Genomic DNA, 24,186 nt, shown 5'->3' with positions numbered 1-24,186 from the left:
AGCCACTGCACCCTGGGCCTCTTTTGTGTGGTATTTCCACATTTTGCCACAGGAAAAGGATTGGGCTTGCCCAAAATGTGTAATATGTGGCCACTTTGAACATTATTTGCATAGCCTCTTTTGGTTCCCAGTCCACCCCAGACTACTGCTGTGCCAGAGACTTGCTATGGTTAGTACTAGACGTCGTCCACTGACAGGTTATGGTGATAGAAGGGGCAGTTTCCAGTGCTAGATGCATGTGCTGCCAGCAGCACTGGCTGCTGACAGAAAAGCCAGCAGCTGCAACGCCATAGCCACAGCTTGCTGTCAGTGCTCCGTTTTGCTTCGGGCACCAAGGGGTGTTGTTTTAGTTAGATATGACTTGGTACCAACTGCCAGTCTCTGGTGTGTCTGCTGGCTTTGCTGCGTATGTTGGAGACTGTTTCTGCCAGTACAGGTGCATCCGCCAGTATCGTGTTTCTGCCGGCATTAGGGGCTGACGCATTTAGCACCTGAGGCATTTCTTACCAGTAAAAGCGATTGTTGCTGCTGCTACCACACCCGGCTGCTTTAAATGTCAGCTGTGGTTGTCGCTGGGCACTGATGGTGTCCGTACCAGTGGTAGTACCAGAGACTGGCAATGAAGGGGCTGCTGAAGTAACGTCAGATTCATACCAACGCGCAGGCGAATAATGCAGACACAGTGGGCCTCATTACGAGTTTGGAGGTAGTCATGCCCTTAATAAAGGCATGGCTACCCCCAAACTCGGGTCCGGGTCACGCAAAAGTGGATTTACCGGGCCATTCCGACCTTTGAGGGCTCGGTAATTCTCTTTCACGGACCCGACCCGGTATGTCCTCATTCCCATTTGAGCCCCCACAGGGCTAACGGGGCCGTTGCTGCCGTCCGGTACTGCTCATGGGTGCCGCTCTGCATGCCTGGTCTGACCAGCTAGCCAGAGCGGCACCCGCGAGCAGAACTCGTAATGTTGCGGCGAGGTAACAACGGCGCCGGTAGCACCACTGGTGCCGTTGTTGCCTTACCGCAACACTTACAATGAGGCCCATTGACGTTTTCCTAGCATTTGCACTGGGTTCACATGTAATTCGCCTGCTTTTAGCAGGTGCAGAAAACATGGTTGAATGCACAGGAACGCATTCTGTTTACGTCTGCATTCAAATCTCACGCCGGTGGGAAAGCGTGTTCCTTTTGAAGTCGTAGGCGGAATGCACAGACGGAAATGCGAATTCCGTTACGACCTCTTTCTTGGCCTCCGTCTTCCTCCTCAAAGGCCACCAAAACGCCCCGCAGTTCAAAAGTAAGGCGTATCCTTTCATTGTGTGGGGCCTTAATCTGGCCAGTAGACGGGTAGCAGCTCTGCCTTGGCTAACTCGTGAGGCACAGATATTGGGAACCTAATGCCCCCAGTGGTGGACTGGCCGACAGGGAACTCTGCATATTTTCGGTGGGCTCTGCTCTCGTCTTTGATGCGGTTACCTAGGATTTGTGGTCCTCTTACACTCGCTCCTAGGCACCCCTTCTTTTCCGGGGCACTTTCGGTACCCAGTTAACTCCTGAATGTCGGAATCGCATGAGGCGCCCCCCCCCTCTAGCACCGTGGAACCATCAGATGGTTACAAACTCGGGGTCCTTCAGCCTATTAGAAAGGAATGAATGCAGTGAAAATATTTGGGAAGCCGTCACGCGCGCTTTTTGCCTGTTTGAAGACCTCAGGGGCTGCAGCCTGAGCCACAGAAGCCATTCGAGAGCACGCCCAAGGGCACAGAGCCAGGGTGGGGCATACAAATGTCTCGGGCGCCAATGACAAAGTGGCCCGGGCACAATTGCAAATGGCAATTCATTCCATACTGTTTGAGTAGTACCCAAGGGGGAGGCTCTTTGATAAAATGTGATGAAAATTGTGCATTTTAAAGAATATGTATTCAGTAACAGTGGTCTAAACTACTAGCCTAGTAATTTCTGAAAGTGGCACACATGGGCTTAAAAAGTGGGTTACTTTGACTAAAAAAGACAACTGGCCCACACTAGAATTTTGTGTTTTTGGTTGGGGCATTGCACTATTTCCTGCAGGCCAGTCCGGGCCTGTACAGAGCATGGAGCAGTGTGATGATGCCAGTCTGCACCAGACTGGCAGGGGCTGGCTGGCGCCCTGGGCACGCGGCACGCCGACTTGACACGCCTGGTTTCTACTGGCAGTGCCTTTGATTTCAACACATCCCGCCTGCGGCAAACCACCTGCACCAGTAATTACTTGCAAGGAGTACACGCTGTACCAGCCTATAAATGCCCTCGACTACAGCACACCACGATTTCCCACGGCTGCATTAGAAGTCTCTCCACCACGGTAAGGTCAGCTTTTATTTTGTGGCATGTAGAGTTGGTCCTCACTTCAATAATGATTATTATTATTTAAATAAAATATTATTTAAATAAAATGAAGTTCTTATATGTTGCTTCGTGGAGGAGGCCACTATCGCATCAGGGGTGTATGAACAGTCGGTTTGATAACGTACCTCGACCAGTGCTTAATTTTTAAACAAAAATATGTGCCCGGGTCCAGATATTTTCTAGTGCACCTGAGACACAACACATCGGCCGGGCAACTCCCGGCCCACTGCTGCCAACTCCCATGCCTGTTCCCCCACAGTACCTGCATTTTAAGGGTTAACGCTGCAACTCCCACAGGCTGTTTTGGGTGATGAATGCACCAGCCATGGCAGATATGCAATTTATAGATGCCAAACAACATACAATAACATAACATATGTGTTTAAGACAAATGTTTAAGTGCTTCTTTAAGCACATAATCATTAGTAACATGTTGCTCTGATTGTAGGGGTGGCAACTGGAACATGTTGACCATCTATCCACAGAAAATGAGCACACCTGCTTTCCGACTAAGTGTAATTGATTGACAAATGCAGGAAAATGATTACTGAACAGTGTAAAACCTTAGTGTATAGGTTGACATTCATGAAAGGTACTTCCCTTAGGGAGTGACTTTTTCCCTGGCCTTTCCCCTGTGTTGGTGCTGCTGGCTGGTGACTGTCCTCTTGTTGCCAACCCACAGTAATGTTGTAATGTTGCTGCGTATTGCAGTAACGGAGGAGCTCCGATGTTATGCAGGAGGACTGGAGAAATGTGTGGGCGTGGCCAGCACAGGCACACAACAATGTCACCTTCCAACTCATTGTAATCCATGAAAATGGATAACTACCACTCTGCTGTCTACGTGGGTCATCAAGTTCATGAATAACCTGTGCCGACACAGGTTGAAGAGAATGTGGCCAGTGCACACTGTTGCTGCTTGTTGTGTGACAACTGCTGAATGAGATTTAATAATACATTTGTCAAAACGCAACATCATAATCAGACTGATTTTGAGAAAATAAGTGCCGGGGCTCAGAAATAAGTCCAGGGGCTGAGTCCTGGCAAACACCCCCACAAATTAAACGCTATTGTGACTGTATCCCCTTATGTTCGATGGAGGGCTGCATAGAGCCTGCAGTTCTAGACCTGTGGAAGGAAGGTCTCACACACATCTCTGAAGCGATGTGCTGCTATCTTACCGACTGTCACCCAATTATTCACTGCTAGTGTTTCAGTCAGAGAATACGAGTGTGTATATATACTGACAGGGCAGTTTCTGAACAAAATTGCACCTTGGACGAAGAACTAGAATAAGCCGCCCCTGGCACCTCACCAAGTTGCTCCTCTATTTCAACCCCACTCTGCACTCCCTCTCCAATATCATTGAATCATTGCAATTTAAATACCATTTTATGGTGTGGCTCTTACAATCAATAAGTAGGCAATGTATATAACAGTATTTTAAACATAAAATAATTTTCTAGCTGATACTTTGTTTGTTGTCTAAATTAAGGCCACTCTCCTAGATGTTGCTGCTGCAAAACCGTCTATTGTTGCGGCCTGATACATTTTTCTGCAATGTTGTTTCAATTGAAAATGTAGCAAAAGGCAGTAGCTCCTTTGAGTTGGTGAACACATCACTTAGAGACCGCTCCAAATGCTCTGTCCGTCCGGAGAATGGAAGATGGATGTGAACAATATTGAAAGAGTTAGGTGGTGATGAAAAAGGAGGCAGCACCCAGCTACATTAAGTAAGGTTAGGCTACAAAGAGTTCATTGGAGCTACTTCAAAGCGCTATAGGGGTGGACCAGAGAAGTAGGTGGACTATGAGGTGAAGCAGTCATGTTGCCATATGATCTGTACCTAGACAAAGTATAACAATACTTGCCAAATGGTATGAGTGCATGACATCTACTGGGAAAACCTGGGATATGGTGAGAGTACCTGAGTATCCGATGGCAAAACCTAGAAAATGGCATGAGATGGCAATAGCAGAATTGCCAAGATGTCCTCGCTAAAATGATATTCCCCAGCACCTGAGCGATCCACGTATGTCCCTGCAATAGTAAAGCTTAATTCACCTTAGCACCGTAGATGTTTGTTAATGGCCCGACTAAATATCCTATCAATTAGAGCCCGGGAACCTTCGCTAGGTCTGGGGAAGACGTGCCACGGTGGCTTGGAATGTGCAGAAGATTTGATAAAAATTTGTTTACGGTCTTTACGTTTTTAACCAACCTAAGGAAACTGTGGTTTAGGCCTCACTATATTTGTATAATAATGAAATTACTTTTGTGTCTGATGCAGCTATTTCTATTAAGGAAGCTTTTATAGAGTAAGTAGAATGAATGTAGTGATATAATTCTGCTGGACGTTTAGTGAGGAGTGTTTTAAATTAAGTGACACAATGGGCCTCATTACACGGAAGGCGGTAACCATGGCGCTATTAGCACCATGGTTGCCGCCGGTATTTTACTGAGTCCGCCATGGTGAATGGCGGAATTACCACCCTATTCCAAGGTGTGTGGGGGCTGTAATTCCCCATTCACCATGGCACTTCCCCATTCCCATTTTTGCCCCCATAGGGCTCAATGGGAATGGGGAAGGTGGTAATTACGGTACCACAAATTGCGGTACCGTAATTACCTCCAAGGTCCCTTTGCGGTACCGCCAGCCGTTAAGGTAGGGACCCGCGAAGGGACCTCGTAGTAAGGCGGTAAGGGTTTACCGGCACTGGTACCCTTACCGGTAAACCCTTACCGCCATCTGTGTAATGAGGCCCAATGCGTTTTTATTAATGTTATGCATTGCCTGTTTTATTATGTATATGTTGGCATTTTCATTAAATGTTAATGGATTATGGTTTCCAAATAAATAATTTCTCTCACTTAAAAAACCTCTGATCAGAGTACTAAGCCATTGGCTGCATCATGAGAGGTAGATGATAAGGGCAGGGCAGGCTTTTGTCCCCTGTCTATGTCTGTGTAATGCTCAATGATGACGGCACCCTGCTCTCCCACGGGGGAGATTAACAGGCTGTCTGCTGTGCTCCATGCCCCAAACTGTGTTTGGCTGTCCATAGAAATGAGTCTGTCGACTGGACCCCTCACCTCACCGGCCATAGGCGTACCACACCTAGACATTTAATGAAAGCATGTGGTTTGTTTGAAAGGATGTCATTTGGGCAGTGGTTGAAGTGTACAAAAAGACGTAGTGGAGCTATGTTCCCTGCCGGTCTGCCCCACTCATCTCAAACCCCATCACTACGCACCCTACCACACACAATCCATACCCCCAAACAAACACACCTATTATTTAAGGGAATGTTCAGTGCAGTGTGCAAGCTTCAACTTCTTCCTACACTTTTATTTTAAAACTATACCGTTCCAGAACGGTTCCTTTTTAAAATAAAAGTATAGGAACAATGAAACTTAAAAATAAAAAGTATAGGAGCACCGCTCCCGACTTCTGCTGCCCACTTCGACCTCTGCATTTGGGGAGAGGCTGCAAGACAGATAAGAGATCCACAATGTTAAGCGTGGTTCAAGTGTCTGCTGATCCTAGAGACACAAGCTACACCTCACTGATGAGACCCAACAAGGGCGAAACATGTTTGGGGATGCTTGTGGCCTTGTGCAGAAGGGATGTGACCAAGCAGTTCACACTGGACTGCCCCCTTTGGGGTTGGATCATGCCTGATTTGCAAATGGTCTTTCACCTTTTGTAATGGCATGGCAGGCAAAGAACGATGGTCTGGAGGGTTGCCCAGAGCAATGGCAGAGGTTAACATTCATTCTAAACATTCCACCCATCACCTCTTTTGTTTTGCTGTAGGCATTTGGGAAAGAGCAAAGAAAGCACATGGTGAATGAAACATAGCGATTCCTGGTGTCAACCATCTGGCCGTGTTGACTAAGGAGCAGGTATCAGGGCTGGGGTGAAGCTCAAGCAGTTTCCAAGAACAAGCCCTGAGGCTCCATCTCTCTCTGACAGACAGCAAGTGAGCTAAATCCCTCAATGTATACTTAAGAAAAGCTATTAAGCACACAGGGCCTGTGTAATTTATTTACACAATGAAGGTGATTTACTCCCTGATTGAATTGCTCATATTTACACACATGCTTGATTTAGAAATTGAACCAGGTGGAGTTTCATTGATAAGATGCCGAGAAGACCTGCTGAGAGAGTCCAGAGACAGTCCAGAGACAGAGCTGAGACTGTGCTGAGACAGTGCTGAGACAGTGCTGAGTGAGTCAGAATATATGTTTGTAGGGCACGTGGCTCTTGCCTAATCCATCCACCTCTCCTTTAGGCCACCCCCAGAATCATTTGGCCACACTTCCTTTCCAGAGCCTGCCCACCCCTCGATTTCATATCTCACTTAAAGCACTAGAAGCTATACTTTGCAAGACAGGCACATGGACCCAAAACAGCACTGAATGATGTGCCAGATGGGGAGGAGGACGGACTGGGGGACCCACAAAACCACCATTGCCTTCTTATGAGGGGTGGAGGCAGCTGGGCTGTCTTTGGGGTACAACAGTTGACCCCGGAGCAGCCTGTTTGGTGGCAAAGCCCTACCAAGAGCTGAGCCATGTCAAGTGACCTATAAAAGGGTCTGAAAAAGTTTTTTTTTATGAGGGTGGATACTCACTATGCGTAAAGCGTTGCTCTTTGATACGCGACCAGCAAAATGTTCGAATCCTGGGCCCGGGTTGACTTAGACTTTCAACCTTCCAAGCCACTAAATCTACAGTCCTCAAAAATGTATTAAATTAAAAATGGAGCAATAATAACGCCTGGTTTTGCAGCTATTCGAAACTGGAGGACTCTGGCATGGAGTGCTATATAATCATGCAATATTATTATTATTAACCTGTGTGTCACCTTGCCATGGGTTAACTTATGCCAGCCCACTCTGGGGTGCCGTAAGTGGGACTGGTGACGTCATAGAAAACTCAAATGCTGTGTTCATGGCATTTGTATGTAGGGCAGCCATGTAATTTATATGACCTCATCTGATACACTTTAAATACGTGGATTTGGCTCTCCATCTTTCGGCCTCTGTCCCAATTCCAATAAATTGCTCTGCTGCCCAAAGCAGACGTGGACTAGGGCCTGATTTAAACGCGACAGGGTGGAAGGACGAGGTCTTTGAGGCAATATGTGTATTAAATGTATTAACTCAAGACCCACCTCTTCAAGGAGTCTCTCCTCCTCAACACCCAGGCCATCACATCGCCCCACCTAAGCCACCTGACTGGCTAGACGGCCCCCGCCCTGCTCCTACCCACCACTCTGTACAGCTGTAGCCCTCCACTATGACCCTCTGTATCCTACCCCCCGCTGTATATCGGTTTGGTTACCTTTGAAAAGCGCTCTGTTCTGCATTTGTACTGTTGTATAGCTCTGTAAAGCGATTTGTTGCTTCTCGAAGCTAGGTCTGCGCTCAATAAATACAATAATAATTATTATTATAGTAGCTTCAATTGTGTGAGAAGCTCAATGCTCTGGACTGTGAGAAACGTGTACTCGTGGGCTGTGTGAGAAGATGGCACTGCTGGAGTGCATGAGAAACGTGCACTGGTGGGCTGTCTGAGAAGCTGGCACTGCTATTTACCCTTGGGCTGTTGTAGAAGCTGTCAATGCTCTGGACTGTGAGAAACGTAGACCCATGGGCTGTGTGAGAAGCTGGCACTGCTGGAGAGTGTGAGAAATGTGCATTGGTGGGCTGTGCAAGAAGCTGGCACTGCTGGAGTGTGTGAGAAACGTGCACTGGTGGGCTGTGCAAGAAGCTGGCACTGCTAGAGTGTGTGAGAAATGTGCATCGGTGGGCTGTGTGAGAAGCTGGCACTGCTGGAGAGTGTGAGAAACGTGCACCGGGGGGCTGTGCAAGAAGCTGGCACTGCTGTGTACCCTTGGGCTGTTGTAGACGCTGTCAATGCTCTGGACTGTGAGAAACATGGACCCATGGGCTGTGTGAGAAGCTGGCACTGGTGGGCTGTGCAAGACGCTGGCACTGCTGGAGTGTGTGAGAAATGTGCACTGGTGAGCTGTGTGAGAAGCTGGCACTGCTGGAGAGTGTGAGAAACGTGCACCGGGGGGCTGTGCAAGAAGCTGGCACTGCTGTGTACCCTTGGGCTGTTGTAGACGCTGTCAATGCTCTGGACTGTGAGAAACATGGACCCATGGGCTGTGTGAGAAGCTGGCACTGCTGTAGAGTGTGAAAAACGTGCACTGGTGGGCTGTGCAAGAAGCTGGCACTGCTGGAGTGTGTGAGAAATGTGCACTGGTGAGCTGTGTGAGAAGATGGCACTGCTGGAGAGTGTGAGAAACGTGCATCGGTGGGCTGTGTGAGAAGCTGGCAGTGCTGGAGTGTGTGAGAAACGTGCGCTGGTGGGCTGTGTGAAATGCTGGCACTGCTGTTTACCCATGGGCTGTTGTAGAAGCTGTCAATGCTCTGGATTGTGATACACGTGCACTGGTGGGCTTTGTGAGAAGCTGGCACTGCTGTGTACCCTTGGGCTGTTGTAGAAGCTGCCAATGCTCTGGACTGCAAGAAACGTGGACCCGTGGGCTGTGTGAGAAGCTGGCACTGCTGGAGAGTGTGAGAAACGTGCATTGGTGGGCTGTGCAAGAAGCTGGCACTGCTGGAGAGTGTGAGAAACAAGCACTGGTGGGCTGTGCAAGAAGCTGGCACTGCTGGAGAGTGTGAGAAACGTGCACAGCTGGGTTGTGAGAAGCTGGCACAGCTGGAGTGTGTGAGAAACGTGCACTGGTGGCTGTGTTTAAAGCTGGCACTGCTGTGTACCCGTGGGGTGTTGTAGAAGCTGTCAATGATCTGGATTGTGAGAAACGTGCACTGGTGGCCTTTGTGAGAAGCTGGCACTGCTGTGTACCCTTGGGTTGATGTCAAAGCTGTCAATGCTCTGGACCGTCAGAAACATGTACCCGTGGGCTGGTTGAGAAGCTGGCACTGCTGGAGAGTGTGAGAAACGTGCACTGGTGGGCTCTGTGAGACGCTGGCACTGCTGTGTACCCTTGGGCTGTTGTAGAAGCTGTCAATGCTCTGGACTGCAAGAAACCTGGACCCCTGGGCTGTGTGAGAAGCTGGCACTGCTAGAGAGTGTGAGAAACGTGCATTGGTGGGCTGTGTGAGAAGCTGGCACTGCTAGAGTGTGTGTGAAACGTGCACTTGTGGGCTGTGTGAAGCTGGCTCTGCAGTGTACCCTTTGGCTGTTGTAGAAGCTGTCAATGCTCTGGACTGTGAGAAACGTGGACCCATGGGCTGTGTGAGAAGCTGACACTGCTGGAGAGTGTGAGAAACGAGCACTGGTGGGCTGTGCAAGAAGCTGGCACTGCTGGAGAGTGTGAGAAACGTGCACAGCTGGGCTGTGTGAGAAGCTAGCACTGCTAGAGTGTGTGAGAAACGTACACTGGTGGCTGTGTTTAAAGATGGCACTGCTGTGTCCCCGTGGGCTGTTGTAGAAGCTGTCAATGATCTGGATTGTGAGAAACGTGCACTGGTGGCCTTTGTGAGAATCTGGCACTGCTGTGTACCCTTTGGTTGATGTAGAAGCTGTCAATGCTCTGGACTGTCAGAAACGTGTACCCGTGGGCTGGTTGAGAAGCTGGCACTGCTGGAGAGTGTGAGAAACGTGCACTGGTGGGCTGTGTGAGAAGCTGGAACTGCTGTGTACCCTTGTGTCATGCCCGCGCCGCTGGCACACGCATTGGCAACCATCATGGACTACTTGGTACTCATTTATCCTCCTAATACTCCTTGAACAACTCCTTTTCACGCCTTAGTCTTTTATTTCCATTTGCTCAACTTTGGTTCTTTCTTATTTTATTCAATTAACTACCTTTACCATAATGCACCTGGCTACAGTCCTCAATTCCTGGCTATTCTCATTCATCGTTATTGGGACCACAGTCCCCAGAAGCCCTAGCGGCCAGTGCTGCTTCCACCTGCTCAGGACCAGAGAGGGAGGAGGCAGATTGTCATCAGGTGTGCTGCCCCAGGTGCTGTCAATTAGCCTGCCTCAGAACAGGGCAGAGCTGTATATAAGCAACTGCCTGCAGGAGCACAGTGTCTTGCATTTTGAGATCTCCCCGCTCCTGTTTGCCTTGACTCGCTACTTTGTATGCTGTTCCTGTTTTTGCTTTATCCTGTTTTGATCCAGTGCCCTTTCCGGGCTCCCTGCCTTGCAGCCGATCACGCTCCGCTGCCTTCTACCTACAGCCCTTGTCCTCTGGGCTTCCTGCCCTGCAGCCTGCTTCACTCCGGCTGCCTACAGTCCTTCTCCTCCTGGCTCCCTGCCCTACAGCCTGCAACCCTCTGCTGTCTCCAAGCCCTTGTCCTCTGGGCTTCCTGCCCTACAGCCTGCATCCCTCTGCTGTCTCCAAGTCCTTGTCCTCTGGGCTCCCTACCTTGCAGCCTGCACCTCTTCGCTGCCTACAGCCCGTGTGCTCTGGACTCCCTGCCTTGCGGCTTGCTACACTCCTCTGCAGTACAGCCTGTTTTACACTTAGCTGCCTACAGCCCTGCTCCTCTGGGCTCCCTACCTCGCGGCCCTATTCTTTTGGGCTCTCTGTCTGTCGCCTCCTACTAATCTCTCTCTGTCCTGTTCTTCTGGACTCCCTGCCTTGCAGCCTACTACAGTCCTCCGCAGTCCACTACAGTTTGCCTGCACCTAGTGCCACTCTTGACTGCAGACCTGCTTCCTATTTTGCAGCCCTTCTGTTTTCCTGACTGCTGCTCCCTTGTTCTCTTCCTTGAGTCCTCTGTACTCCACCTTAGGTTATCTACTTCAGTCTAACTGCCTTTCCTTCATTTCCTTCTGCTAGATTGCTCATTGACTTCCTTTTCGCTGGATATATCTGTTCTTGTCTTCTCATGTGTCTTATGTAATCCCTTTGTACAGAGCTTGCCTGTTGGTTTCTGGCAGGTAACCTCTGCCCCTTCCCTTGTCGCGTTTTCAGTGTTACAGACACCCACTGCTGTTGTTCCCAGCCATGAGCATACAGCGTGGGCCTCTGTTATAGCATCTGTGCAGAAGGCTGGAGTTTCCTAAGGTTCGTGGAACACTCTTTCCCATTTCAGCATACACCCCAAGAGGGAATCCAGTTTGTTTGTATCTTTGTATCTTTTGCCCCTTTTGGCTCACAGCTACAGTTTCCTACTCTTCTTTCTTGTTTAACTCCCTGCTGTGTGTGCTTATCTGCTACCTTACTTTGGCACAGCCACCCAAAATCTACCTGGGTACCCTGTGCCACTCTTGACAGAGTGCCATTCCTGACACCTTGGGCTGTTGAAGAAGCTGTCAATGCTCTGGACTGTGAGAAACTTTGGACCCGTGGGCTGTGTGAGAAGCTGGCACTGCTGGAGTGTGTGATAAACGTGCACTGGCGGCTGTGTTTAAAGCTGGCACTGCTGTGTACCCGTGGGCTGTTGTAGAAGCTGTCAATTATCTGGATTGTGAGAAACATGCACTGGTGGCCTTTGTGAGAAGCTGGCACTGCTGTGTACCCTTGGGTTGATGTAGAAGCTGTCAATGCTCTGGACTGTCGGAAACTTGTACCCATGGGCTGGTTGAGAAGCTGGCACTGCTGGAGAGTGTGAGAAATGTGCACTGGTGGAATGTGTGAGAGGCTGGCACTGCTGTGTACCCTTGGGCTGTTGTAGAAGCTGTCGATGCTCTGGACTGCGAGAAACTTGGACCCCTGGGCTGTGTGAGAAGCTGGCACTGCTGGAGAGTGTGAGAAACGTGTACCCGTGGGCTGTGTGAGAAGCTGGCACTGCTGGAGTGCGTGAGAAACGTGCACTGGTGGGCTGTGCGCGAAGATGGCACTGCTGTGTACCCGTGTGCTGTTGTAGAAGCTGTCAATGCTCTGGAATGTGAGAAACGTGTACCCATGGGCAGTATGAGAAGCTGGCACTACTGGAGTGCGTGAGAAACATGCACTGGTGGGCTGTGTGAGAACCTGGCACTGCTGGAGAGTGTGAGAAACGTGCACTGGTGGGCTGTGTAAGAAGCTGGCACTGCTGGAGTGCGTGAGAAACATGCACTGGTGGGCTGTGTGAGAAGCTGGCACTGCTGGAGAGTGTGAGAAACGTGCACTGGTGGGCTGTGCAAGAAATTGGCACTGCTGGAGTGTGTGAGACACGTGCACTGGTGAGCTGTGTGAGAAGATGGCACTGCTGGAGAGTGTGAGAATCGTGCATCGGTGGGCTGTGTGAGAAGCTGGCACTGCTGGAGTGTGTGAGAAATGTGCACTGGTGGACTGTGTGAGAAGCTGGCACTGCTGTGTACCCATGGGCTGTTGTAGAAGCTGTCAATGCTCTGGACTGTGAGAAACGTGCACTGGTGGGCTTTGTGAGAAGCTGGCACTGCTGTGTACCCTTGGGCTGTTGTGGAAGCTACCAATTCTCTGGACTGTCAGAAACGTGTACCGTGGGCTGTGTGAGAAGCTGGCACTGCTGGAGAGTGTGAGAAACGTGCATCAGTGGGCTGTGTGAGAAGCTGGCACTACTGGAGAGTGTGAGAAACGTGCACTGGTGGGCTCTGTGAGAAGCTGGCACTGCTGTGTACCCTTGGGCTGTTGTAGAAGCTGTCAATGCTCCGGACTTTGAGAAACATGGACCCATGTCTGTGTGAGAAGCTGGCACTGCTGAAGTATTTGGGAAACGTGCACTGGTGGGCTGTGCAAGAAGCTGGCACTGCTGGATTGTGTGAGAAACGTGCACTGGTGGGCTGTGTGAGAAGCTGGCACTGCTGGAGAGTGTGAGAAACGTGGACCATGGGCTGTGTGAGAAGCTGGCACTGCTGTGTACCCTTGGGCTGATGTAGAAGCTGTGAATGCTCTGGATTATGAGAAATGTGCGCTGGTGGGCTTTGTGAGAAGCTGGCACTGCTGTGTACCCTTGGGTTGATGTAGAAGCTGTCAATGCTCTAGACTGTCAGAAACGTGTACCCGTGGGCTGTGTGAGAAGCTGGCACTGCTGGAGAGTGTGAGAAACGTGCATCGGTGGGCTGTGTGAAAAGCTGGCACTGCTGGATAGTGTGAGAAACGTGCACTGGTGGGGTGTGTGAGAAGCTGGCACATCTGTGTACCCTTGGGCTGTTGTAGAAACTGTCAATGCTCTGGACTGTGAGAAACGTGGATCCCTGGGCTGTGTGAGAAGCTGGCACTGCTGGAGAGTGTGAGAAACGTGCACTGGTGGGCTGTGTAAGAAGCTGGCACTGCTGTGTACCCGTGGGCTGTTGTAGAAGCTGTCAATGCCCTGAACTGTGAGAAACGTGTGCCCATGGGCTGTGTGAGAAGCTGGCACTGCTGGGGAGTGTGAGAAACGTGCACTGGTGGGTTGTGTAAGAAGCTGGCCCTGCTGGAGTGCGTGAGAAACATTCACTGGTGGGGTGTGTGAGAGGCTGGCACTGCTGGAGTGCATGAGAAACGTGCACTGGTTGGCTGTGTGAGAAGCTGGCACTGCTGTGTACCCTTGGGCTGTTGTAGAAGCTGTCAATGCTCTAGACTGTATGAAACGTGCACTAGTGGGCTGTGTAAGAAACTGGCACTGCTGGAGTGTGTGAGAAAAGTGCACTGGTGGACTGTGTGAGAAGCTGGCACTGCTGGGTCTCCTTGGGCTGTTGTAGAAGCTTTCAATGCTCTGTAGTGTGAGAAACGTGCACTGGTGGACTGTGTGAGAAGCTGGCACTGCTGGGTACCCTTGGGCTGTTGTAGAAGCTTTCAATGCTCTAGACTGTATGAAACGTGCACTGGTGGGCTGTGTAAGAAACTGGCACTGCTGGAGTGTGTGAGAAAAGTGCACTGGTGGACTGTATGAGAAGCTGGCACTGCTGGGTCTCCTTGGGCTGTTGTAGAAGCTTTCAATGCTCAGTATTCTGACAAACATGCACTGGTGGACTGTGTGAGAAGCTGGCACTGCTGGGTATCCTTGGGCTGTTGTAGAAGCTTTCAATGCTCTGTAGTGTGAGAAACGTGCACTGGTGGGCTGTGTGAGAAGCCGGCACTGCTGTGTACCCGTGGGCTGTTTTAAAAGCTGTAAATCCTCTGGACTGTGAGAAACGTGGACCCGTGGGCTGTGTGTAAAGCAGGCACTGCCGGAGAGTGTGTACCTGTGGACTGTGTTAGAAGCTGTCCCTGTTCTGGAGTGTGAGAAACGTGTTCCAAAGCTAGGCCTGGTTTAGAAGCTGGAACTAGTGGGGATTGTGAGAAACAGTGCTTTGTGTCCTGTGAACAGCCTGCAATGGCGGGAAGTCTACTACACAAATCACTGAGATGTGTGAGGTCACGGAGCCGGCACAAGTACGTTGTTAGTAGCGTGAGAAGGTGGCACTGTGCGAGCTTGGCACCAATGGGTGGGGTGAGCAGTTGGCCCTGGTAGGATGCCCCAGGAGTTGCGAGGAGGACGTTTGCCAGACTTTAGTTTCTTTGCCGAGTTGCTTTTCACCGTTTTTTTCTTCACAGCTGCCAACATCAGCTTTAACAGTGTGAATGATATATATGTATTTTTATTTTTTTTATTTTATACAGCGCTACGTTGTGGGCAAGCCTCTTGAAACCACCAAGAGCTATTGGACGTTTAGGGGAGAGGTGGTGTGGGGTGGCGGGAGAACAATTAACATTTCAAGGGGAAAATAAACGAAAGAAAGGGGAACGAACCACAGCCAGTGCCACGTAAAGGAATACCAAAAAGCTTTGAGAACACGTCCGTCAGGCATAAGAATACACATATTGTGGGTGCTGTAATCTATGTCGTACCGATAATCAGGGGAAGAGCTCTGTTCCATTGCGAGCTAAGGAGGGGACACCAAAGCCTGGCAGTGATATTTTCTCATGCTCCTTTTTGTGTAACCTTAGTCTGACTGCTGAGTTTTGGACAAGTTGTAATTGATTCATGATTTTGTTAGTGCACCTTTGCTTCCGTTATGTTCCCTATAAAATTCCACACCGTTTCACCAATCTGCACCAAATTTTGCTCCGTCTCCTGTTAGGGACGTCAATGGCTATGTAACATCTGGAAACCCCACCCCTTTTCCCAGATTTCAGCAAAAGTGCAAATTTGGGTGCGGGTTTGTGGGCTTTCCCCATACAATTCCACACTGTTTCACCAATCTACACTAGATTTTGTGCAGTCACTTGTTAGGACCCTTCAGACATTAGTGGCTACATGAGATTTGGAAACCCCACCGCTTTCCCCCGGATTTCAGCAAAGGTCTCTGGGGTTGTGGCTTTGCATATGTTCTCTATACAATTCCACATCGTTTCACCAATCTGCACCAAATGTTGCACAGTCACCTGTTAGGACCCTCTAGATGGTGCTGGCTACATGACATCTGGAAACCCCACCCCTCTTCCCAGATTTCAGCAAAAGTGCAAATTTGGGTGCAGGTTTGTGGCTCTGTGTCTGTTCCTTATACAATTCCACACCGTTTCACCAATCTGCACCAAATCTTCCACAGTTACCTGTACCTATGAGGGAATGAAATCCCGGGCAACAGCAGGTAAATCAGCTAGTATGAGATAAAACCAGGGTGCCATGGGATGACAAAATGGGTCAGCCCGCTATAAAACCATTATTATAACAGAGAAAGGAAATAGACATGTTCCAGAACTTTAGTGCTGTTGCCTAAACGACCAGGACTGGTGCATTTTCACACAAGAGATGGGGGCCCTCAACAGCTATACCTTTTACAGAGTTCTCAAGTTATCCAATGGCAGAAATAATTGTATTACCCAGTTCTGGTATGTACTTTAACAGTGGTACTGGTAGTTTTGCTTACTCCATTGTAAAGGCATAACAACAAGTGCAAGACTGTAGGCATACAAATTAAGGAACTGGTCAAGATACTTATCCATGGTATGGTTTTTATAAAATTCCAATTCATGTGCTTTGAATATGAATGGTTTAGCACACAGTTTTTTGTAAAGTTATACTTGTTTTGAGGAATTCATTTGGCACGAGGGTCATTTGCACATAGGCTGCAATGTCAGCCGTATCTAAACGACCCTTGCGCCAAATTAGTAGCACCAAATTGGCTTTCGTGCCACTCTTTACCTTTACTTTACTTTATTACATTTATATAGCACGGCCATAGACCCTAAGGCGTGTGGGCGCTACAAGACATATACGACAAGTAACAAAAATTATGAAGGAACAGGAGTGAAAAGCTCAAAAAGGGGGAGTACTCAGATAAAAACTCTACATAGAATAGTTAAAATGGTAAGTCTTCAGTCTTTTCTTAAAAATGTCAAGTTATTCAATGCATCTCATGTCCAATGGTAGTGCGTTCCAGGCCTTTGGTCCAATGGAGAAGAAAGCTGAGTTGGCCACTCTGGTGGTACGGCATTTCGGTTCAAATAAGAGATACCATTTATTAGATCTTAAAGTTCTAGCGTTGTTTCTCATGTTAAGGAGCTATTGCAGATATTCAGGCATGTTACCAGATCTGCATTTATGTACTAGAGTCAAAGTCCTGAATAAAATTCTGGACTCTACGGGCAGCCAGTGGAGTTCGCGTCTTGCCGTCGAGACATGATCTCTATATTTAAGTTTCAGAACGGCTCTGATTGCCCTGTTTTGGCATACTTGCAGTCTGTTGCAATCAGACTTATTAAGTGCCATAAGTAGACTAGAACAATAGTCTATTTATGAGCCTATTATCGCTCTAACGATGGGCTCTGCATTATCTTTAGATATAAGGGGCCTTAAATGCGCTAAGAGTTTGATATAATAGGCAAATGATGATACCAGACTACTAACCTAGTCATATGTTGGTCGAAGGTCACTCCCAATGTTTTTACCTTTTTTAGGTGCGTGATAGATTCTTCTCCCATCTGAAAGCCATCATATTGTGGGCTGAGTTTATTAATAATGTGTGGGGATCCTATGACAAGCAGCTCAGTTTTTGATTTATTCAGGGCCAGCTTGTTGTGGACCATCCAGGTTTCAATTAAGGTAAAGACTCTATTGATGGCAAGTTCGTCAGCACCATGAGAACCAGAGAGCGGGATAACACATTGAGTGTCATCCATATAGTTAGTGAATATTATGTTCTCATGGTCAAGCATTGGGAACGGAGGAGCTGTGAAGATGTTATAAAAACAGGGGGAGGTGCACGCACCCTGGGGAACGCCGCAGGTGATTGTGACAGATTCAGATTCTGCCATGCCGCAAAAGACTCTGCTATCACGGTTGTTAAGGAATGATAAGACCCATTTGCATGCAAGAGGGGAGAAATTAGCTACTTCACACAACATGGTGGCCATGATATCATGGTCCACCAGGTTGAAAGCCGCCGAAAGATCAAGTAGCATAAGTAATGAGGCTTCCTTACGATCCATACGGGACATTAGCTTGGATTTGAGTTCTAAAAGCGTGGTCTCGGTTCCGAAGCCGACTCGGAATCCCGACTGGTGGTCATTTAGGATAGGATATTTCTTTAGATGATCTGCAATTTGTATATAAACCACACGATCAAGGATTTTAAGAAGGAACGCCGTGTTAGTAATCAGCCGATAGTTGTTCGGCATATCGACTGAGAGGCCAGGCTTTTTCAAGATGGGCATAACCCATGCCTTCTTGAGATCCTGCGGGACCATGCCAGTGGTTATAGAGGTATTAACAAATTGACAGATAGAGGTAATTAAGGTGGGGGCACAAGTTTTAATTAACATGGTAGTATGAATATCGTTCTTACATTGCGTGCGCTTGAGTTGATTGATAATAATTTCTAGTTCCTTTTCCGTTACGGGGAGTAAATTGAATGTTGGGATGAGCGGTGATCTAAGAAAGGACCAATCTGCAGGCTTAGTCGCGGTACATTTTAAGTTATGACTTTTTTCCAGGATATTTTCCTTGATGGTATTGAGTTTTTTATGCATAGCTTGTTGCATTATATTACACCAAGAGACATCATCTTTGATGGGTCTCTCTGGGATGATATGATTAGTTCTTAGCTGCGCCAAAAAGGGCTCTGCCGCCAAAATAGAGAGTCAAAATGGCTGGCGCCAAAAGGCTTGCACCAAAACGCAGCGTACAGAGTGGAGTGTGCTTGGAGTAAGCCATGTAGGCTCGAGGGGTATTATGCATGGAAGGCCCTGTTCTCTTGGACAGCGTTCTTCTCGGACACTTGGCATGGCCTTGCTGTTGACTTGCACGATTGTTTGGCCTGCCTGCACAGCTGGTCATTCCTCCTGACCCAGAGCAATTGCTGGTGGTTATGATGAATTCAAAGCTTTTTCATCCATCACTTTAGATTTGTAATGTCACCCTACAAGGGATGGGTGTGGTTCCTCAGCTTGCTGTGCTTGGAGTTGAAAGCAGTTCCTCAGTGATGAGGCCTCACGAGGCGCAAACATGCGTTGGCTTGCCCGTGTTCTCGTGTAGAACGGATGTAGAAGGTCTACGGCGCTTTTTGGGTGGAACGATCTTATACTTAACAGAAGTCTGCTGCTCAATGCTGCCCTGCACTCATTTATTCCCAGAGGAGGCAACTATGTACAATTCGTCAAAACATTTTAAGGTTAAAAGGTATGTTTTAGCATTTTGTGCGTCGAAATAATTTGATTTTAGTTCAGTATGCATCGCCGCGACGTGAGCCTGTTGTAAAATCGCATGAGCTGATATTATGGACCCACAACATTTTGTGTTAAACACCCTTCCTCGTGTGGTCAGTGAAACCAATTAGGGCACACACAGTCCCTGTTTTTCTCTTTTTGGGGCACCTTGACCTGATTTCAGGAAGTAAAAAAAGATCCCTGTTAACGGGGTGCTTATGACAATGAAATTAGTTGCCGGAAAGAGAGGCCAGGAAGTCCATTTTGCATTCACAGGGTAAGAGTGTAAAGTGAATAATGTGTGCAATAGTTATTTGCACAACTTCAAATGTAGAAAGTTGTGAAACTAGAAGGTAAACAACTTTTCTTAATCTGTTTCATAGGTCAACCAATAACCTGAAAGCAATGTGGTTCTATATAGACCTGGGAGGGGCTACAAGAGACGCCCAGTGTGATGTGACACATTCATGGACATCTAAACTACAAATGTTTTGAAGGAACATGAAGTTCACCAGCCAGGGAAAATATGAGTGGAGGACGGCAATGGGTAGTTAGTGCTAATAAGCCAAGCATCTCTAGTGAGCATTGCCCTCTCAAGGGCCTACATCTCTTTCTCATGGTGGCTCAATTGATGGCACATATGGTGTCTATTTAGGTGAATATTACAACAACAGGGTAAGATTGAAAACATACTGGGAAAAATTGCCGTCCCTAACCGTTATCCCAAAAGTCTTTTACCACAACATAAACGGTTCTTCGAGAGAAAAGACTGATATAGACTGTACTGTCACATAGTTCAAGGAGAACAAGTAGAGAAAATGCCCTGACTGTCCCTAATAGAAGAACACCCTGACCCTGCCACGCGAGCCTCACCCTTGGTGCTGGATGATGCACCACCTAACAGGGATAGTGGGAGAGGAAACTGTCCTTCATCACTGCCAATTGAATTAGTTATGCCAAACATTATTAGATTTAAAACAAACGAGACACAACCAATCGACTTTCTGTGCAAACAGGACTGGCTGTTAGACCCTGTCAGAATAGCCGATTGACTGACACAGCAAATTTATAACCTTGGCATTTGTGTAATTAATTTCTTCACCCACAGGCATCAAAATATACCAAACACGATTGGTTGTACTCGAAAGTGAATACATAAAAAAGAACCCATGTGTTTGGGACACCTTAAAAGGACAAGGCACTCCCTGCAGGGTCGGGGTTTTCTTCTATTAGGGACAGTCAGGGCATTTGTCTATTTAGGCGAGGCAGAAGTTCTCACACCCTGTCAGCGTGTAATTCACCAACCCATGAAAAGTGACATGTGTATTCTTAAATTGAAGTGATCTGGTGCATTGCTTCCGGCGAATGCGCTCTTCTCCCATGCACAGTAATCTACCTCTATCTTCCAGTACCCTAAGGTGCAGTCAATGGTGGTCAGAAACTGAGCAGCACCTTACCTTTCCACAAGCTCACCAGCTCATGTTAAAGGATGTGCGTCTGTCATGGTGGCAGCGTTGAGATCCATAGAATCCACACAAAATCTCAAATAAGTCGCCTTGGATTTGAGAAAAAGAATAACAAGACAGTTATCCCGAGATCCAAAACATGTGTGACCTGGCATGAGTGGCGACTGGTACATTATTTCACTGGTGATATTTAAATGTTTCCCAATAAAGAGTGCGAGCCAACAAGCCTGCTGAGGGTGATACATATCAAATAGATGTCACATTACCAACAGAAAATGGAGTCATTTTCAAACACCTTTATTTTCATGATGCCTTTGCTTATAATGCATGCCAGAATTGGCTCTGTAAAATACACTTCTTGATACCTGTGCCCACAGTGTAGTGCAGTATCTTGCCACTGTAAGACAAGTTACTGCTAGCTGTGCCAACATGTGCCAGCATTGCCACAGTACGAAAACACGCAGATTGACTGTACCCAATAATTCCAATATTACAATTTTAAGAACATTCATGTTGCCTGGGGCCCATATGGGCAGTATTGCAACCGTGGTAATGCTCAAGTTGGCTGTGCCCAGTAGTGCCACTTTAAAAAGACACATTCACGTTGATTGTGCCAATAGATGCCAGTATTGTAGCTGTTAGAACACACTCATGATGGCTGTTCCCAATAATGCACACATTGCCACTATTAGAAAACACGTATAACGGCTGTAGCAAATAATTACAGTTTTGCCATTATAAATGCACACCCATGTTGTCTATGTCCAATAATGGCAGTATTGTTACTGTAATAAGACTATTTGATGTGGACGGTGCGAATATATAACAGTATTGCCACTGTAAGTATTCACTCACGTTGTCTGTGCCAATTTATCCCAGTATTACCAGTTTAAGAACACACGTGTTCGGTGTTCCTAGTAATGGCAGTATTGCTACTGTAAGAATGCACCTGTATTGGCTGGCCTTTATATTGCCAGTATTGCATTGTAAGAAGACATTTCGATGTTGACTTTGCCAAAATATATCGGCGTCACCCAGTAACACTTTGCCTTGCAGCCAGTGTCCAAAACATGACAGTATTGCCATCAAAAATCTGCACAGAACCCACCTTTTGACTCCCCCCCCCCCACCTTCCCTAAACACCAGCCCACCTCCGGCAACACGTGCACAGCATTCATATGTAGATATATGCATACACACGCATGCAAACACACACACACAACACACACGCGCTAAGTTTATTTTACCTACCTGCTCCAGTGCACATTAGAACTTCATGCCATGTCACCAGCCCACTCAAGAGGACACCTTCTGCTTTCACTGGGCTGAGCCTCCTCTGTCTCCTCCACAATTGGTGGTAGAGGAGCACTGGCTATTCTCCTATTATGGACTAGGGGGGAGAGCTATAGATAGCAGCGGAGCTATTTTGCATGGGTACCTTTCCTGCATTGGGTTCCAGCCCTCCCCCCTTTTTTTTGGTATTGGGCAGGGGATAGGAGGGGCCCCCCAGGGGGTGTATCTGGGCGGGCACTGCGGGTGATAGTGCTGTGTGTGTGTGCCCAAGATGCAAACAGGGGTACTACCCATCATTGATATGGATGCATGCGCCGCCTAGGCCGGTTCAAAGGGGGTACAGGTGGGGGCAGCCAGCTGGGAGGTGAAAGGCAGAGATGGGTCAAAGCAGGTAGTGCGAGAGGGTTGGGCAGTGGGGTGCTGGGGGAGCACCCTAAGTGGGTCCCGGGTGAAATAGTGGTTGCCACGGTTTGCCCATCAGGGGTCAGGGAATGCCCAGTACATGCCCTGGCTTTTGATGGGGGAACAATGGGTGCCAGGTTTCATGGTTCAAAAGGTTGGGGGTAACGGGAGTTAAAGGGGCAGGTGCGCTAGTTAGGAGCAGGAAGGGCTGTAGGGAGCCATAGGGGGTATTTCAGGGTGGGAGTGTCGCCCAAGGAGGACCACAGGGTTCCCTTAGGAGGTCGTGTTAGCCTTGGTCAGTACAGCCCCAGGTTTGTCCACGAGTGTGAAGAGAGTTGGCAAATGGCATAATCCCTGGGTGCAGCAGCAGGGGGAGGGGCTAGGGTGCCCCCTCCTAAAACAGGAGCAGAAGGGAATAGTATGTCTCTGGGCCGGATATCTTGATGTTGGGACATCGCAGCAACGCTGTCACCTGCACTGAGAGTGGGGAGTGATTTTGGCGGACTCCCCCCCAGCGGTTGTGCAGCAGCGATGGAGTTCGCAGTGAGTGGAGAGAGATCTGGACGGCTCCCCCCAGCAGCAGTGCAGCGGCGATGGGGTGTATGCTCCACGCTACCACGGTTTGGGCCAAGAGGTGAGGAAGATTGGAACTGAAGGCGCAATGGTGTTTGGGAAGGGTGAGGTTGGTGGTGTGAAGTTGATGGGGGAGGTGTATTTGGTGGGATAAGGATGCGATAAAAAAATATAATACACATGAAAAGAATGAAGGAAAATAAAGAATAGGGGGGTCATTACGAGGTTGGAGGTAACCATGGCGATATTAGCCTCCAAAACTTCACCGACTCCGCCCTGGTGAATGGAGCTATTACCGCCCCATTCCAAGGTTGGCAGGGGCGGTAATTCCCCATTCACCAGGGCCCTTCCCTATGGGGACTCAAATGGGAATGGGGAAGGCGCTAATAACAGTACCGCAAATTGCGGTACCGTTATTAGCACCAAAGTCCCTTTGCGGGTCCCGTCCTTAACGCCTGGTAAACCAGGCGTTAAGGGAGGACCCGCAAAGGGAACTCGTAATAGGGTGGTAAGGGATTCCCGGTACGGGTGCCCTTACCGGTACCGCTAATCCCTTACCGCCCGGGTCGTAATGCGGCCCTAATTATGAAGGAAGAGTAGATATCCCAGTTGGGAACAGGATTGGGTGGGCAATATTAATAAAAGAATTATTTATTATTATTATTATTATTATTATTATTATTATTATTATTATTATTATTTATTATTATTATTAAATGGCATTGGAGAACTGGAGCGCCAGAAAGGGTTTTTTAAAAGGAATGATGAGGAGGAAGAGAGTAAGAGTTGGTAGGAGCTAGGGGGGCGGGGGAGGTGGATATGATATGATAAGTCATTTATAACGAGCATATACACAAGTGTTTCTAACAGGGACAAGATGAGGGAGGGAACACAAAGGGAGGACAAGACACTGATCTGTCTAAGCCTTGTGTCAGTCAGATAGTGCAAGTGCGAGAGGCAAAATGAAAGAAGGAGGGAGAGGAGGAGTACAATTAGGGCAGCAATGCTTGGAGTAAGTGCAGCTAGGGCAACGCGGCTCAGTGTAATGTGCAAGGAGGAAGGGGACTGTTAAGGTTCCAGATACAGCTGCTAAGGTGCGGTAGGAATGGGGAAAGTGCAGGGTATACAGGTATAAACATTTATTATTTAAAAAATGGGGCCCCGATTCCCATGAGACTCTGAGGGTAGCCAGTCAGCGCAGTATACAGGTTGGTTAGCAGGGGAGAGCGAGAGAGAAAGTGGCAGTGAAGAGGTAGGTTTGGAGCAGCTTCCGTACTTCAGGTGGCACGTCAAGTTTGAGAGGGGCAGGGAGGTCATCCCAGAGCGAGGCAACCGCAGAGGAGAGAGCTCTACCCCCACTCTCTGCCTGGCAAAGAGTCTGACCATCAAAATTGGCAGTGACTGAGTGGAGGGCTCGAGACGGAGGGAAGGGGAAGATAGTTTTGGTTTCTATTTTAAAGTAAAGATAGGGTTTTGAGGGTAGGGTAAGGGGTGAT

The 24,186-nt window shown here is 48.3% G+C and overlaps 1 protein-coding gene across 1 annotated transcript in view; it reads left to right on the top strand.

Annotated features, from left to right (window-relative positions):
* Positions 1-2,256: 2,256 nt before the first annotated feature.
* The window catches only part of LOC138564454 (protein S100-G-like), a 103,835-nt gene continuing 81,905 nt past the window's right edge, over positions 2,257-24,186 (top strand). Inside the window, exon 1 of the mRNA XM_069642914.1 lies at positions 2,257-2,345. The gene's annotated coding sequence lies outside the window, so the exon portion shown is untranslated. The remainder of the gene's footprint in view (positions 2,346-24,186) is intronic.

Source organism: Ambystoma mexicanum, chromosome 1p (assembly GCF_040938575.1).
Source record: "Ambystoma mexicanum isolate Mex_15411 chromosome 1p, UKY_AmexF1_1, whole genome shotgun sequence".
Classification (NCBI taxonomy): Eukaryota; Metazoa; Chordata; class Amphibia; order Caudata; family Ambystomatidae; genus Ambystoma; species Ambystoma mexicanum.
This window is presented reverse-complemented; position numbering and strand designations above follow the sequence as displayed.